At 39.7% G+C, this 13,645-nt stretch overlaps 1 protein-coding gene across 1 annotated transcript in view; it reads right to left on the reverse strand.

Annotated features, from left to right (window-relative positions):
• Window positions 1-352: 352 nt before the first annotated feature.
• myo1g (myosin IG) overlaps window positions 353-13,645 on the reverse strand; it is an 85,767-nt gene continuing 72,474 nt past the window's right edge. The window contains exon 23 of the transcript XR_008567219.1: window positions 353-419. The gene's annotated coding sequence lies outside the window, so the exon portion shown is untranslated. The remainder of the gene's footprint in view (window positions 420-13,645) is intronic.

A 13,645-nucleotide genomic window follows, 5' to 3' on the forward strand; every position in this document is an offset into this window, starting at 1 on the left:
CACAATATGACATTTCATGACGTGGACATGTGCGGCTTCTAGTCTGTTTTTCTTAGTGGGTGTGGCTTAAACACCGGCTTGTCTTATACACTGGAAATGATGGTTATATTATATATGCTGTATATACGTATAAATGATATTGTTGGAACAGACAAGGAAAGGTGGTGAGGGGTGGCAGTGAAGCACAGGAACTGTGTGTGATGTCTGCTATGTCACATCAACATGTTGAATGTGAGGACAGAAACGACGGAGTAAACAGGTTGGAACTGGACCCGGGCAGCATGTGGGGTCTGTCCGGTGCAGGAGGCACCTGGCATCATTCATTCAGCACCAAACAAGTGAACAGAATTCTCTTCCTCAAGACTGCCGTATTCCAGTTCACTCGTCTGTGCAGGCAGGAGACGGACCTCCCGGAATTCCTGAGAAAAAAAAAAAACCCTCTATGAAATGCCGCTTAGGTTGAGTGAGCTCAATTGACAAATGAAGGAATTGCATGTACAAGTTAAGCAAAGATTGTTGATAGTTCAGCTTCTTTTTGTAAGTGTTGAGTCTGAAGTTGACTTGTAGTAGTTATTCTATCACTAACTGGGGTTTAATGTTTCATGGACATGCTGGGAGGGCTCAGGTGAAAAAATGACATGACTAAGACCTGCGTGCTATCCGGACCGCCATAGGCTCCTTTGGGAAGATTACTCGTGCACTAAGTATGCTTACAGGCACCTGCTAAGAATCGTCAAACTGTAAATTCCTTGCATTAATGTGCTCATAAGAGACCCATTGGTCTACACACCAACATTCCTGAGGAACTGGACCATGAACTGATGTTTTTTTTTTATTTTTTCAGTTTAGCTGATGCAACACACCTCAGTCTTTGTTCTTTACCACACACGGAGAAGATGTGGTTTCAGGCAGCTGATTACGTTCAGGCACTACAAATGCGTACATGAAAGGCGGCTGATATGTAGTCTCCATACCCGCAATAGATTTATTGTGAAATAAGCAGCTCAGGTTGCACTTTCCCGGCCATGCAAGTGGCTTATCATTTGTAATGAGATGTTGATAAGAGTCAGTAAGCATAAACTGTGCATCTCTCCCTGATTTTCATTTTATTAACCCAGGCTTGTTGCGTCACAAGGCTTGCTAGCATTGGGATGCTGCACAGTTCGATGGTGTTTTAGCTGTGATGTCACTGGGTTCATAGTTAGGTGCCGTATCTTCCAGGGTAAAAGTCACACTTTTTCCTGTGACTTATAGTCAGGTGCGACATATACAGCGTACCAAAATACTGTAGATAGAACTTAACTTCATGTGCTGCCTTTAAGTTAAAGTGGGGTGGTGTTTTGTTTTTTTTTGGTGAAAATAATTCATTGAGTTGAGTTTGTAACGCAGTTAGGCACACAAATTGAATAATACGAAGCACATCAGACACTTTTTGTGATGGAATACTTTCTGATTCGCTTCTAGTTTGGAGACTATGTGTCTGTAAGTAATGTGCAACTATATTTACATTATACCTGTGTGGATTGAGAAATGTTGCATTTTAGACAGCATTGTTGTTTAATTAGGACACTAAGTATGTCCAGCCTGGAGATTGTAGCTGCTTTGTCAGCCACTGACTAACTAAATACACATTTTTGATTTTCAGTCTATTTTATTTCATTTGTGAATACAAAAATACAGACGTTTGATACATTTCTACACATTGGGATGTGTGCAGGTGTCATGTCTTTGGCTGTGTTTTCTTCTCTTGTGTATTTAATGTTGTTCGTAAAAAAGAGCTCACCATGATGATGGCTCGATTATCAATACCGGTAAATGCGACTCCATTGCAAATGTTTTTTTCCTCTTCATGACGCATTGTTTAACCGATGTGGCTTATATTCCGGTGCAATTTATATTCTGGAAAATACGGCAATGAATACAATGGATCCCCACTCAGGTGTTTCAGGATTCAACCAAAAATTTTGTGAAAATCCATCCATTTTCTATACCGCTTGTCCTTATTAGGATTACAGGTGAGCGAGAGCTTATCCAAAGAAGAAGGGCGAGAGGTGAGGTACACTCTGGACTGTTGGTCAATTACAGGGTACATATAGACGACACACTTTGGTGTGTCCAAAGTGTCATTAATTAAATAAATTACACTTAATTAATTACAATATGTAATTAAACAAGAAAACTAACAAAAACAACAACAAAAATGGAAAAATAGCAGTAATTTTATGAGAATAAAATAGAAATATTACAATGAAAGTTCCAAGAAAAGTATGAAAAGTAATTTTTGAAACATAAAGTTGAAATATTCAATAAAGACATACATTTTTTAATGTGTAATACTAGAAACAAAACAAAGAATAAAGAATAATGCAACTGAAGTCAGTCGAGTCCATTTTTGAGAAAACATATAACACAAAAGACAAGACTACAGAAGGGAAAATGGAACTCTGTCATGGCTGCTCAGTACAATATGGCTAAAACAACAATACATTAACAATAATAACAAAAGAAGAACCTCCGTGTACACCAGAGAATTACTTGTCTCTCTACTTCTTCCTAACTCCTTTGCACGTTTTGACATTTTATTGTTATACAGCAATTAACTTCTTTTTACACTTTCACAGTAAAGGCTTGTAAAATGTTACTTTAAAAGTGCTTGTCCTGTTAGTGAAAGTTTGATGGAGATGGAAGTCCCGGTCTTAGCATTTCTATTTGTATTATTGTTCTGTTACATGTTTTGTTCATGAGATGAGTGTCAAATCATTTCAATACCGTTGCACGTCCTTGTGAGAGGTTTGCAATCTGTTTGACCCAGAATTTTATCTTGTGGCGTGTAAAAATAAAGTGATGCACACATAAAAGTGAAACCTGCATTATTACTTTTATATAACAGGTGGCAAATAGCCAATAACATGACTGTACAGTTCTGTGGAGTTCTGTGGTTTCGCTTGGATTCCTGCTCATCAAGACACTTGAACAACACAGCGCTGCAACTCAAACTAACAGAATGACCGACTTATCTTTGCTTGGGAATATTTCAGGCAATCATGCATTCTGCTGTTTCATTTTCAGATTATTTGTTCCACACACATGCAGTACATGAAAGATGTCGGACAGCCTTGATGACCTCCGACTAATACAAGAAGGACGCAACATTTCTGAGCCCTCAGGTCATTGTTTGTTTAGGGTTGGAATATGTGTGTGTGTGTAGGTGTGTAGCTGCAGGACGTCCCCTGCAACGGTGTCAGGATGAGACCAGAGAGGGCCCACCTGGAAGCACTTCTCCGCCGGTCAAAGGTCAATGCTATTGGACGTGAGTGACAACGTCTGTATGCAAACAAAAGTGTAATGAGAGAAAAGTTTGGGTTCAAAGGAACAAAAGGAAAACATAGTCATGCCTTATCACATAAAAGTCATTTATGTTTCTAATTTAGCTCTTTTTATTTTGGTGCTTTTTTTTGTAACTGTGAACCACTGACTGAGTGAGCTGATGGATGTTTTTAGTGGCAAGTATATAGGATGAAACCTGAATCTTCTATATTCAACATCCAATAATGCATATACAGTAGATCATTGCATACAAATCATATTTTCATTTTTTTCTGCAAAAAATAGGTCGTTTTTTTCTGCACGTTTTACGTAAAAGCATATCAATTTAGAAATATGGGTCATTATTTTATTAAAAAAGAATGTACAGTTAGAAACCTCCCAGTTTTTGCATGTTTAATTCGAGGGGTGACTTGTACCACTTTGTTCGACGGTCTTTGAATGCACCATCGAAACTTTCTCCCACACTGCACAGATAGACTACTATACTGTATCCCCCCCTTTTTCTTTTACCTCATATTTGGTTCCAAATACTGATACTATGTGGGAAAGCATAAAGGTAAGATAACCTCAGATTGTACTCATTAGGGTCACAGGTGTGCTGGAGCCTATCACAGCTGACTTTGGGCAGGAGGTGTGGCACACCCTGGACTGGTGGCCAGCCAATCGCAGGGTCGCATATAGACAGACAACCATTCACACTCACATTCATACGTATGGACAATTTCGAGTCACCAATTAACCTACCGCACGGTGGCCTAGTGGTTAGCATGTTGGCGACACAGTCATGAGATTGGGTTTGAATCTCCGTTTGAGCATCTCAGTTTGCATGTTGTCCCCGTGCATGCGTGGGTTTTCTCTGACTACTCCAGTTTGCTCCCACATTCCAAAAACATGCATGTTGGTAAACCAAGTATTGTGTAATATATAGTATCATTTCTATTGATGTAATGCTTTGCTTAACTGTTTAGCCATTTTTCAGATAGTCTGAAGACGGTCAGGATGCTATCGAGCCCATTTAGTGTTGCAGCGATCATGGCAACGGAACGTGATAGCAAAGACAAGAAGCAGAAGAAGTAGGAACGCACAGCAACAGTGCATATTCCCGCAGAACGAGTCCTTCTTTCGAAACGGCTGTTGTGCCTTTTGGGAGGCGATAAGACGTTTTCCGAGAATCCAACCCTCTTTGCTTTTGTGTCATTTCCAAAATCCTACCAAATTCCAAGACAGGAGAGATAAACTAGCCAGTGCCAATGTGTGAAGTTTATATGCAGAAAAAGAGGTCAAGACGCTTTTAAAGCTCAAAGCCAAAATGATGAAGATCCAAGCATCAACATGTCTTTGACCCACTTAGAACACACGTCCACATTCAAGCAAGGTCACTGAAGCAACATGGCAGCTATTTAGTCTATTCAGCCATCGCTCCTCATAACATCCACGGGGGGCTCTCGGGCTTCATGTCTCCGCTTATCAAGGCATGCCAGACATTCCCTCCACGCGTGTTTGTGTGTTGTGTGCATGGAAATGTTTGTGAGTGTGTGTGTGTGTGTGTGTGTGCATGCTCCGACCTGAGCGCAGACGTGAACATAACATGTGAATTCACCTCCTCAGAATTCCAAACACTTGTAGCGCCCACGAGCCAAAACAACGGGATGATTTCCTGTTTTGTTCTCGGGCTCCTTTTGAAAGGAGAGACTCCCACTCCCACCTTAACACCTCCCCCACACCTCCTTCCCGCTTTCATTTAGTAAGAAATGGATGGAAAGTCTGGAGGAAGCTGGGAAAATAATCTTCCCACATTAGGAAGTAGTTTTCCATTTTAGAACAGCTTCTGTGTCTTATCTTATTTTTAAGGAGAAGTGCAGCCACATTCCAAGGAGGTGTTACATCACAAACTTTCCATAGAGAGCGTGGTGCTGAAATGTGAACGGAAGTGGTCAGCTTGAGCACAAATGTTTTCATAGATAAATCTGGTGTGTCAACTTATTTTCTTACCATCTGTTGTTGTGACTGACTCTGCTTTGTGTCACCGTTTAAGCAACAATACTAAATAAAGACACTAGAAATGTCATGGAAGCTTTTCTTCCAGAACGATACGCTGTCAATTATTCATCACAAACCAAAATACTCACTGAATTGCCAGACGACATGTCCGAAAAGGACTAAGAAGAAGCAGAGTTTATCCCATCCTTCCCGTTCTCCATTCTTCGTCTATTACTGATAATTCATTCACACCGTATATTTTGACATGTTAACACAATATTTGCTTATGTTTCGTCATTCAAAGTTTTTCCACTTTCTGTGTAAAGAAAAGAAAGGAGGGTGATGAAAAAAAATCAAATAGGGGTTTAAAAAATGACAATACTGTATAGTAAACCCACTTTTATCGCGGTTAATTGGTTCCGAACCCATCCGTGAATTTCCACTAAGTAGGATATTTTCAGAATATTTTCACAGTTGAAGCATAGAAAACTTCTAAATACGGGTTTTAACTTTACTAGAGCCCTCTAGACATAACCCACACCTCTAAAGTCACATTTACATTTGTATTACCCAATATATTAGACATAGTAAGAGAAAATAAGCCATTTAAAAGGTAAACACTGTAAGATTTGTTGTTTTGGGGCCTCAGAGTTGATATTTAGCTTGGCGTGGGTTACGGCCACAATAGTAGCTCTCGTTAGGGATTATTGTACCTGCTGTGAGATCATTCAAACCTGCCTGTGTTTTCCAACAATCAAGTCTGGTGCTTGTGTGTCTCACCAAACATTACAGTAACGTTACTGACACCAGTGGAGAATAGTGCATATTATTGCAACATCTTTGAATGCGTCTTCTGAATGCCTAATACTTGTGTTTTAGTTCATTTTGCCATTTTTATGCTTGATCATGCTTAATTTAGGCACAAAAAAACACTTTTACCCTCTCAAAACACGCACACAATAATAAAAGAAGGAAGGAACTCTCCGGAGGCATTACCAATGAAATACAATCCAACTTCAACAGGAGGACTACAATAGACTCGCTCGTTTAACAGTGACTCTGTTCTGTTTATTATGTCAATTAAAAGACTTTATTGTAGTCTGGTTTGTGTTGACACTTGTATTTTTGTCAGCAGACCAAATAATACTCTCAGTTAAGCTTAAGTCGTCCCTCGACTGGACGGCGTTTGTGTCGGACAACCTCAGATACCCAAAACTACACGACGTCTTCCAGGTCACATACACTTGTAGGATTTTCCTTACTCTAGCATTTTTTCTGGTGGCAAATGCCACAATTTCCCTTAGTTTCAACTGTTTTACGGAAAATGTACCCTATTTTTCAACACAAATGTTGAGAAGTGCGATTTGGTGACATCATTTTGGCCGGTCGGCGTTCCCGGTTGTCTCACGGAACCTAAGCAGCCTGCACGGACGTGACTCAACTTACTCTATCACTTGTGTCATAATGTCACTGATTGTAACCCTACAAACAGGCAGTACCTTTAATTCACCATCAAATTATATCAGACCTTCTAACACAACAGGAAATTCCTTCATTTCATAAAATGTGGCATTCAGAGGTGTTTCCTGTGTTCCAGTAAAAGTTCAGTATGTGATCCTGGCATTTTGGAGGAATCTTTGCCGTACATAAACATGAGGGACGAAGGTGAGCCGAGCAGGGAGGGAGGCAGACTGCTTTAGTGTAACAGATGATTGTTCTCAGAGTCAAAACAACACACGCTCAAGTCGCTGTGGAATGGCATTGTAATAACAAACAATCCTTATTTTCTGCCATCGCGGTTTACACAATCGGAATTACCAGGCGGTGGAAAAGGCCGCAGCCAGTGCGGGTGCACGTATGAGCCTGTGCACGGAGGGACCGCAATAACAGGAACCACTCAGTGGCCCCTGCAGCACGACAGATAAGAACTGGTCTGGATGTGGAACCAAAGGGTCTCGGCTGCCATAAAACGTGTCAGTAATATAATAAACCTAATAATAGCCAAACTCACATGTACAGTGGAACCTCTAAGCTTGAACACAATAGGCTGGTCCAGCTTTGATTTGACTTACAATCAATTCGCATCCATAGGAAGGGATGGAAACTGAATTCTTCTGTTCCAGGGTCAAACTGTCACCATCATAACACCTTTATTTACTGTACACACAATGTTTAAAGGGTCATTTTAACTGCCCTTGCATGTTACAGAATTTGACACGGAGGTTTGTGTGCGCTTGACAGGTGCGTTTCTTCGCATAAAGATTAAATCCCCTGCAGCACACTTTGCGTTGTGCATTCCGTTCTTCTTTCCAGCCAGGTGAGAGAGAAGTTGACTGGTTTCCCATGTCGCATCAAGTGTCCGGTTCTATGGTTATCATCGCACTTTGACTTTTTGCCATTGCTGCATCATTCTGTGGCGCTATCACAAAAAAATATATAAAAATCCACAAACCTAAGAAGAGGTCTCATGTGAATTCTGTGGCGTCTTAGGTGGTCCTCAGTTTACAGCATTCTGTGTTATTAAATGAATAAAAAACGTAATTTTGGCCTGTAAATATGGGCCAAAATACAGTGTGTGCCTCGTGATGGGCCAGTGGTTTTCTGTCATACCCCCACAGGAGACACAATTTTTTTCACAGCGTGCCAAAGAAAAGGAAAGCCATCATCATGGAGGTGGAAATGAACATCATAACCAACAATATTGGCCCTTCTTTTGGTCCGAACTGCTCGACTGTTGCAACCATCATTAAGGGTAAAGATTATTGAATGCTTGCGATTGGCTGGCGACCAGTCCAGGGTGTACCCCGCCTCTCGCCCAGTGTCAGCTGGCATAGGCTCCAACATGCCCCTGTGACCCTAGTGAGGACACGCGGCATAGAAAATGAATGAATTATTGAATGCTAATGAATGCTAGTGGGGTCATGGATTCCATGCGCTGCTACAAGGAGATCTGGGAGGGGAAGAAGAGGCTTTTTTTCCAGACTAGCCTGGGACTTGCCTATTTTAAGAAGGCTGAAAGGTCTGCAAGACAATCACAGGGATAAAATGAAGGAATTTTTCTCTTTTTATTACTGTATTTGACGTGTCTTTCGTGTCTTCTGTGTACAGTGTGAGGGACAAGTGTGTTGATTTGCTGGTATGCTGGAGCCTATCCCAGCTGACTTCGGGCGAGAGGTGGGGTACACCCTGGACTGGTCGCCAGCCAATCGCAGGGCACACATAGACACACAACCATTCACACTCACATTCATACCTATGGACAATTTAGACTCACCAATTAAGCTAACAATTAACCTAACAAAAAAAAAAAAAACGGACAAAATATCTTGTTGGTCAAAAAGAAGTCATTTTTTCTCTTGATTTCAGGTATTCGATATGATATTATAATAGTATTCATACTTATATGATAAATAATAACAATTATGAATTAGATTATGATATCATATTTAATGTCGGTGTTTTTGCAGTGTAGAAAACAATGTTTAGCATATGGTGCATATAGATCACTTTTTATTCCTCAACACATGCACAATGTCTACATGCCCATTATGAGCGTCATCTGTCTAATAGACAGCAATTTTCTACTTTTCAAAGACTTCAGACGGCTCTGAAGTCATGGAAAACATAAAGACAGCAACTCCTGGAATGCCGTCTCATGTTAAAGCCTCTAACGTGAACGCCCTCACACACAGAAAGAAAGTGGTCGTATTGATGTAAAGAAAAATGTTCTCATCCTCTGGGCCGACTTCCAATTAGAGTCAAAAGTCTTGGCCTGTCGGTCATTCTGGGTGAAAATATTGTGAGAATAATTAAAAACAAACACGCTTATTTGTGTTAAACATCAGCAAGCAGCGCTTTTTGTGGTAAAACAATGCCAAGTGTTTCATGTCGTGTTTACCACACAATACAGGCTGGTGTGGACTAACGGCAGTGCTGAAAGTAGATACCGCGCCGTGTGATCATGAAAAGCAAAATGAATCTTCTCATAAACACGCTTGTGGTTTGCACTGACTTGAGCTTCAAGGTCTTTTAATCATCTCAAAGGCAGATTAATCATTTTAAATACAGATAACAGCTCTTGCATAACAGGCCTGCTTGTGATTGAAGCGCTGACAAAAAAAAGGGGCACCAGCAAGATACATCTTGCAAACGCTACGAGACGAATTTTGGACGTCAATCATCATTTTTCATTCTGTGATTTATGCGCTGCACTATGCTGGAATACAAAACAGAAGCCTTGCAATAAATCCTCCCGTCTAATGCGCTGTAATGTCCTCTTTTGATGGAGATGATGATTTATTTGAGTGGTCATTGTGGAGTCTGCAGTGTGTGGGTTTTTTTTAACTAAATGACAGTGTGTGGTCTAACTTAAGCTGAGAAACTGTTTATCAGCAAGAACGTACAAATGACTCGATTTTTGTGTACACAGCACCATACAGAGTTATGTTTCTAGTCTTCTGCAAGTCTCATGTAGCTAAATATGGTAAGAACCAGCGGTCAGTATGATGCAGTGCAGGTCTGATCTAATAAAGCCATTAAGTTCACCTTATTAAAGAAAACCTTTCATAATTTAGAGCGTTGTCGGGTGAGGAGAAGGATTATAAATTCAGTTGTAAATCTTGCAGGGTGCCAGTGCAGCAAATAGGACTCTGGCGCTAGTTCTAGGGAGCACTAGAGCAGCAGCATTCTGCTTCTCTTTGTAGAGCCTCCAGAGAGCAGCCTAGCAGACATGTCTTTGTCGTTTGGTGTATGTGTAAAATTATCTGTGAAAATCAAATTCCTGGTTTCGTTAAGACGGGTAACATTGACAAAATAAAATTGTTGCATAACAGTGCAAGTTAACTGAGTGTTTTCTACTCACATGCCTAAAAGAAACATGTAAATGTAAGCCGCCTGGACCAGGACTCGCACCAACGTCTGCAGAATGAGAGTGGAGGGCACTAGCCATCACGCTAAAAGCCTGAGCTGTCCAGTGCGACTCTTAACTCATTCAATACCAAAGACGTATTTATACATTTTTATAATCCCAAACGTTCGATCCCAATAACATATTTATCCGTTTTTTTTATTTTTTTGCATGAGTGGCAAAAAGAGGCAACTCTGCACTAACATTTCAGAGCACTTTTAAGTAAAAAAAAAATGGCCACAAGGTGGCAAAAGTGCATTTAAAAAGAGTTCGGCAGGGTCATTTCAAAGGAAGAATCACACATGGCAGGGAGGAGGAAGTGAGAGAGCGTGGAGGAGTGTAGCCTGCAGATGGTTACGCTTTGTAGGGAAATTTTAACGCATGCACATGCACACACACATGCGCAAACGAGTGCACATGCATAGTTCAGTTCCAAATGTGAAAATTGTAAATAGTTCCTGGTGTTATGTTGGTAAATAAATTGTTACTTTGATGTAAAACAACTCCTTTTTTCTGTTGTTTATGTTGGTATACTTGTTTAGATATTTCAGCTGTCACAAAAGCAACAAATATTTGTGTCAAAGTCAAAGTTATACTTGAAATGTAGCTTTCAAAGCCGCTTTTCTCCCTTTTTTAGTCGGGAACTGATTTTTTCCTGAAACTTACCTATGTTCTGCTGCTGATTACTAAAGAACGGAAAAAGGTAGAAACAAACTTTTTTTTTCTGATGATAGACGATGATAGATGTGTGTGTGTGTGTGTGTGTGTGTGTAAATCTAAAATATATAAATATAATAATATAAATAATTATTTAATATTTATAAATAATATAATAATTATAAATAATATAATATAAATAAATATAAATATATATATATTTTTTTTCCTCCACATGACGCATTTTTGACTGATGCGACTTACCGTCCAGAAAATACGCTCTTATTTTTTTAAAATTGGCACCGAATGAAATTGGAAGATGGCAGTCTTGGTGAGATTGAATCATCAGTAAATAATTTGAGTTCAAGTCAAGCATGGTAGCCCATATTCAAAGGACAACACACGTGACAACAACAATCCCACGCAAAGCGCTTTTTCAATTCTTCAAACCATAAAGCCAGTCAGCCGTGACAATGGAGAGAATTCAATCTGTGCGAACTTTGATGCCCTGAGGACTTGTGAGGTGTACGAGCCAGAGCAACATTCCCACCACTCCTCACGAAGAGTTCCCCGGCAATCAAAACAACAAACCTGTTCTGGGTGAGCGCCTGAAAGGAGCGCGACAACAGATCAAGAGAGAATTAAATGAAACGTAAAATAAATACGAGGAGCTCTGCTACGGAAATAGTGAGGTCTTTCACGGCAAACAATGACATCTTAAGTATTTTCTTGAGCCATCAATCAAAGTGCGGAAGTGCAATAGGTTATTATTATGACTAGAAGACGTGTGATTGGGGCGCTACTGTAATTACCTGGATGTGAGGTGCACTAAAGTGGTTGCTATGGGCACCACGAAACACTCCCTTTAAAGTGTTGCAGGTGAGTCACCAAAGGTACTTCCTGTTTCTAAATATCTTATTTGATGCCATCCGACTCAACCTGCAAGGCTTATTATGTGTCAGACATTTTGAGTGGAAAATAAAGATGGGAAATTGGAGGGATCGCTGGTTTTTGTGAGTTTAAAATGACAAAATGTAGCATTTCTGTAGGTTGACTGCGTGGTGTAGTTTTCTAACCTGTCGGACATGTTCCCCACTCCTGTATGGGTTCTTTTGCCCCCCATTTTTGTCGTTAAAAAAGAAAGAAAGAAAGAAAAAATCCAAATATTTAAATTTTCTTTTTTAAATAAGCTTTGTGAAATAGTATGACGTTATTCCCATAATCGTATTACTTTTTTCCAACCTAATTTTTAAAAAATTTCAACTTTGTCTCTCATAATATTATGACTTTTAAAAAAATACCATATTTTTTCTTTAATATTTCCACTTAATTTTCCTCTCATAAAATTGTGATTTTTGTTGTTGTTTTTTCTCTTAACATTGTGAATTTATTTACATAAGATGATTTTATTCATTTATGTTTAATTTTCCAACCATTTCAACTTTGTTCTTGTAAATTTTGTCCTCATAATGATGGCTTTATTCCCATAATAGTTTATTCTGGTAACATTATAACTTTTTCCGCAACCTAATTTTCCAAAAATGACATGTGCCGCGGGCCAATAAAAAAATGGCCCCCAGGCTGTACTTTGACTTTGACAGCCTTGGCATAACAGATGGCTTCAGATGTGCCTTAATCAGAGCAATAAACTGTGTTTTAATGCATGTTTTAATCCTGTATTTAACACCACAGCATAATTTGACTGTCCTTTTGCACTAACATCATGACCTTAAAATGTCAACAAGGCAGCAAATCATAGCAGAAAAAATGCTAGTGGAGTAAACCAGCATAGCAAACAGGCAGGTCATGAAGAGATACACTCACTGGCCACATCACGCTGTAGATAATATGCAAATAAAATCGCTCTGAGAGTGCTCTTGGATTGGATGCGTGTCACTGAGGGCCACATCACAGTTATGGCTGTTGTAACAGCGAATATACTGTGTATGAATATGCACTAAATGTATAATTGCCTCATGATATTATTACATTACATTAGTTGCCCATGTTTGATTGTTTTCATTATGTTTATATATTAGTTCTACTGCACTGTATTATTATTATTGTGTTTATATAACGCTGTTGTTATTATTGTATATTATTAGTTTAACAAATTGATAGATACCTTGTCATAAGTCAAGGTGACAAGCAGATATTCAAGTATTTTTTAACATAATTTTTTAATTGAAAGAACAAATACATTTAGCAAGAAAGATGAGGTGATTTATTGTGATTTCTATATTATTTCCAGGCTGTCGCGGGCTTTGAGTTTGACGGGTCTGAGAACTTACTTCGAAAAATGCAGACAATTTCAGTCAATCATTCCAATAAACCGTCTGTTGAAATGACAGCTTCGCTCTCATTATGTCAATCTTAGGATAGCAGTGTCATTACGACGTCACATCGGCGTTGGTAAACAAGTGAGGCAACCAAGGCAACGACCGACCAGCTCCTCTGCAGCAACTGCATGCATCAACGTCCAGGCTGCTGGATGCAGTAGCACGCCTTCCACTTCCTCTTCCCTGTCACACAGTGATGTTAAATACATCTGGGCTATAAAAAAGGACACTATCAATGCTATCAGTGCAATGTAAAGTATAACCCATCCATCCATTTTTAATGCCGCTCATCCTAATTAGGGTCGCAGGTATGCTGGAGCTTGTCCCAGCTGACTTCAGGGGAGAGGCGGGGTACACCCTGGACTGGTCGCCAGCCAATAGAGTAAGGGAGCGATGTTTGGGCCTCGATGTAGCGAGGGACGACCGTACAGTAATC

This window comes from Dunckerocampus dactyliophorus, chromosome 20, assembly GCF_027744805.1.
Source record: "Dunckerocampus dactyliophorus isolate RoL2022-P2 chromosome 20, RoL_Ddac_1.1, whole genome shotgun sequence".
NCBI lineage: Eukaryota > Metazoa > Chordata > Actinopteri > Syngnathiformes > Syngnathidae > Dunckerocampus > Dunckerocampus dactyliophorus.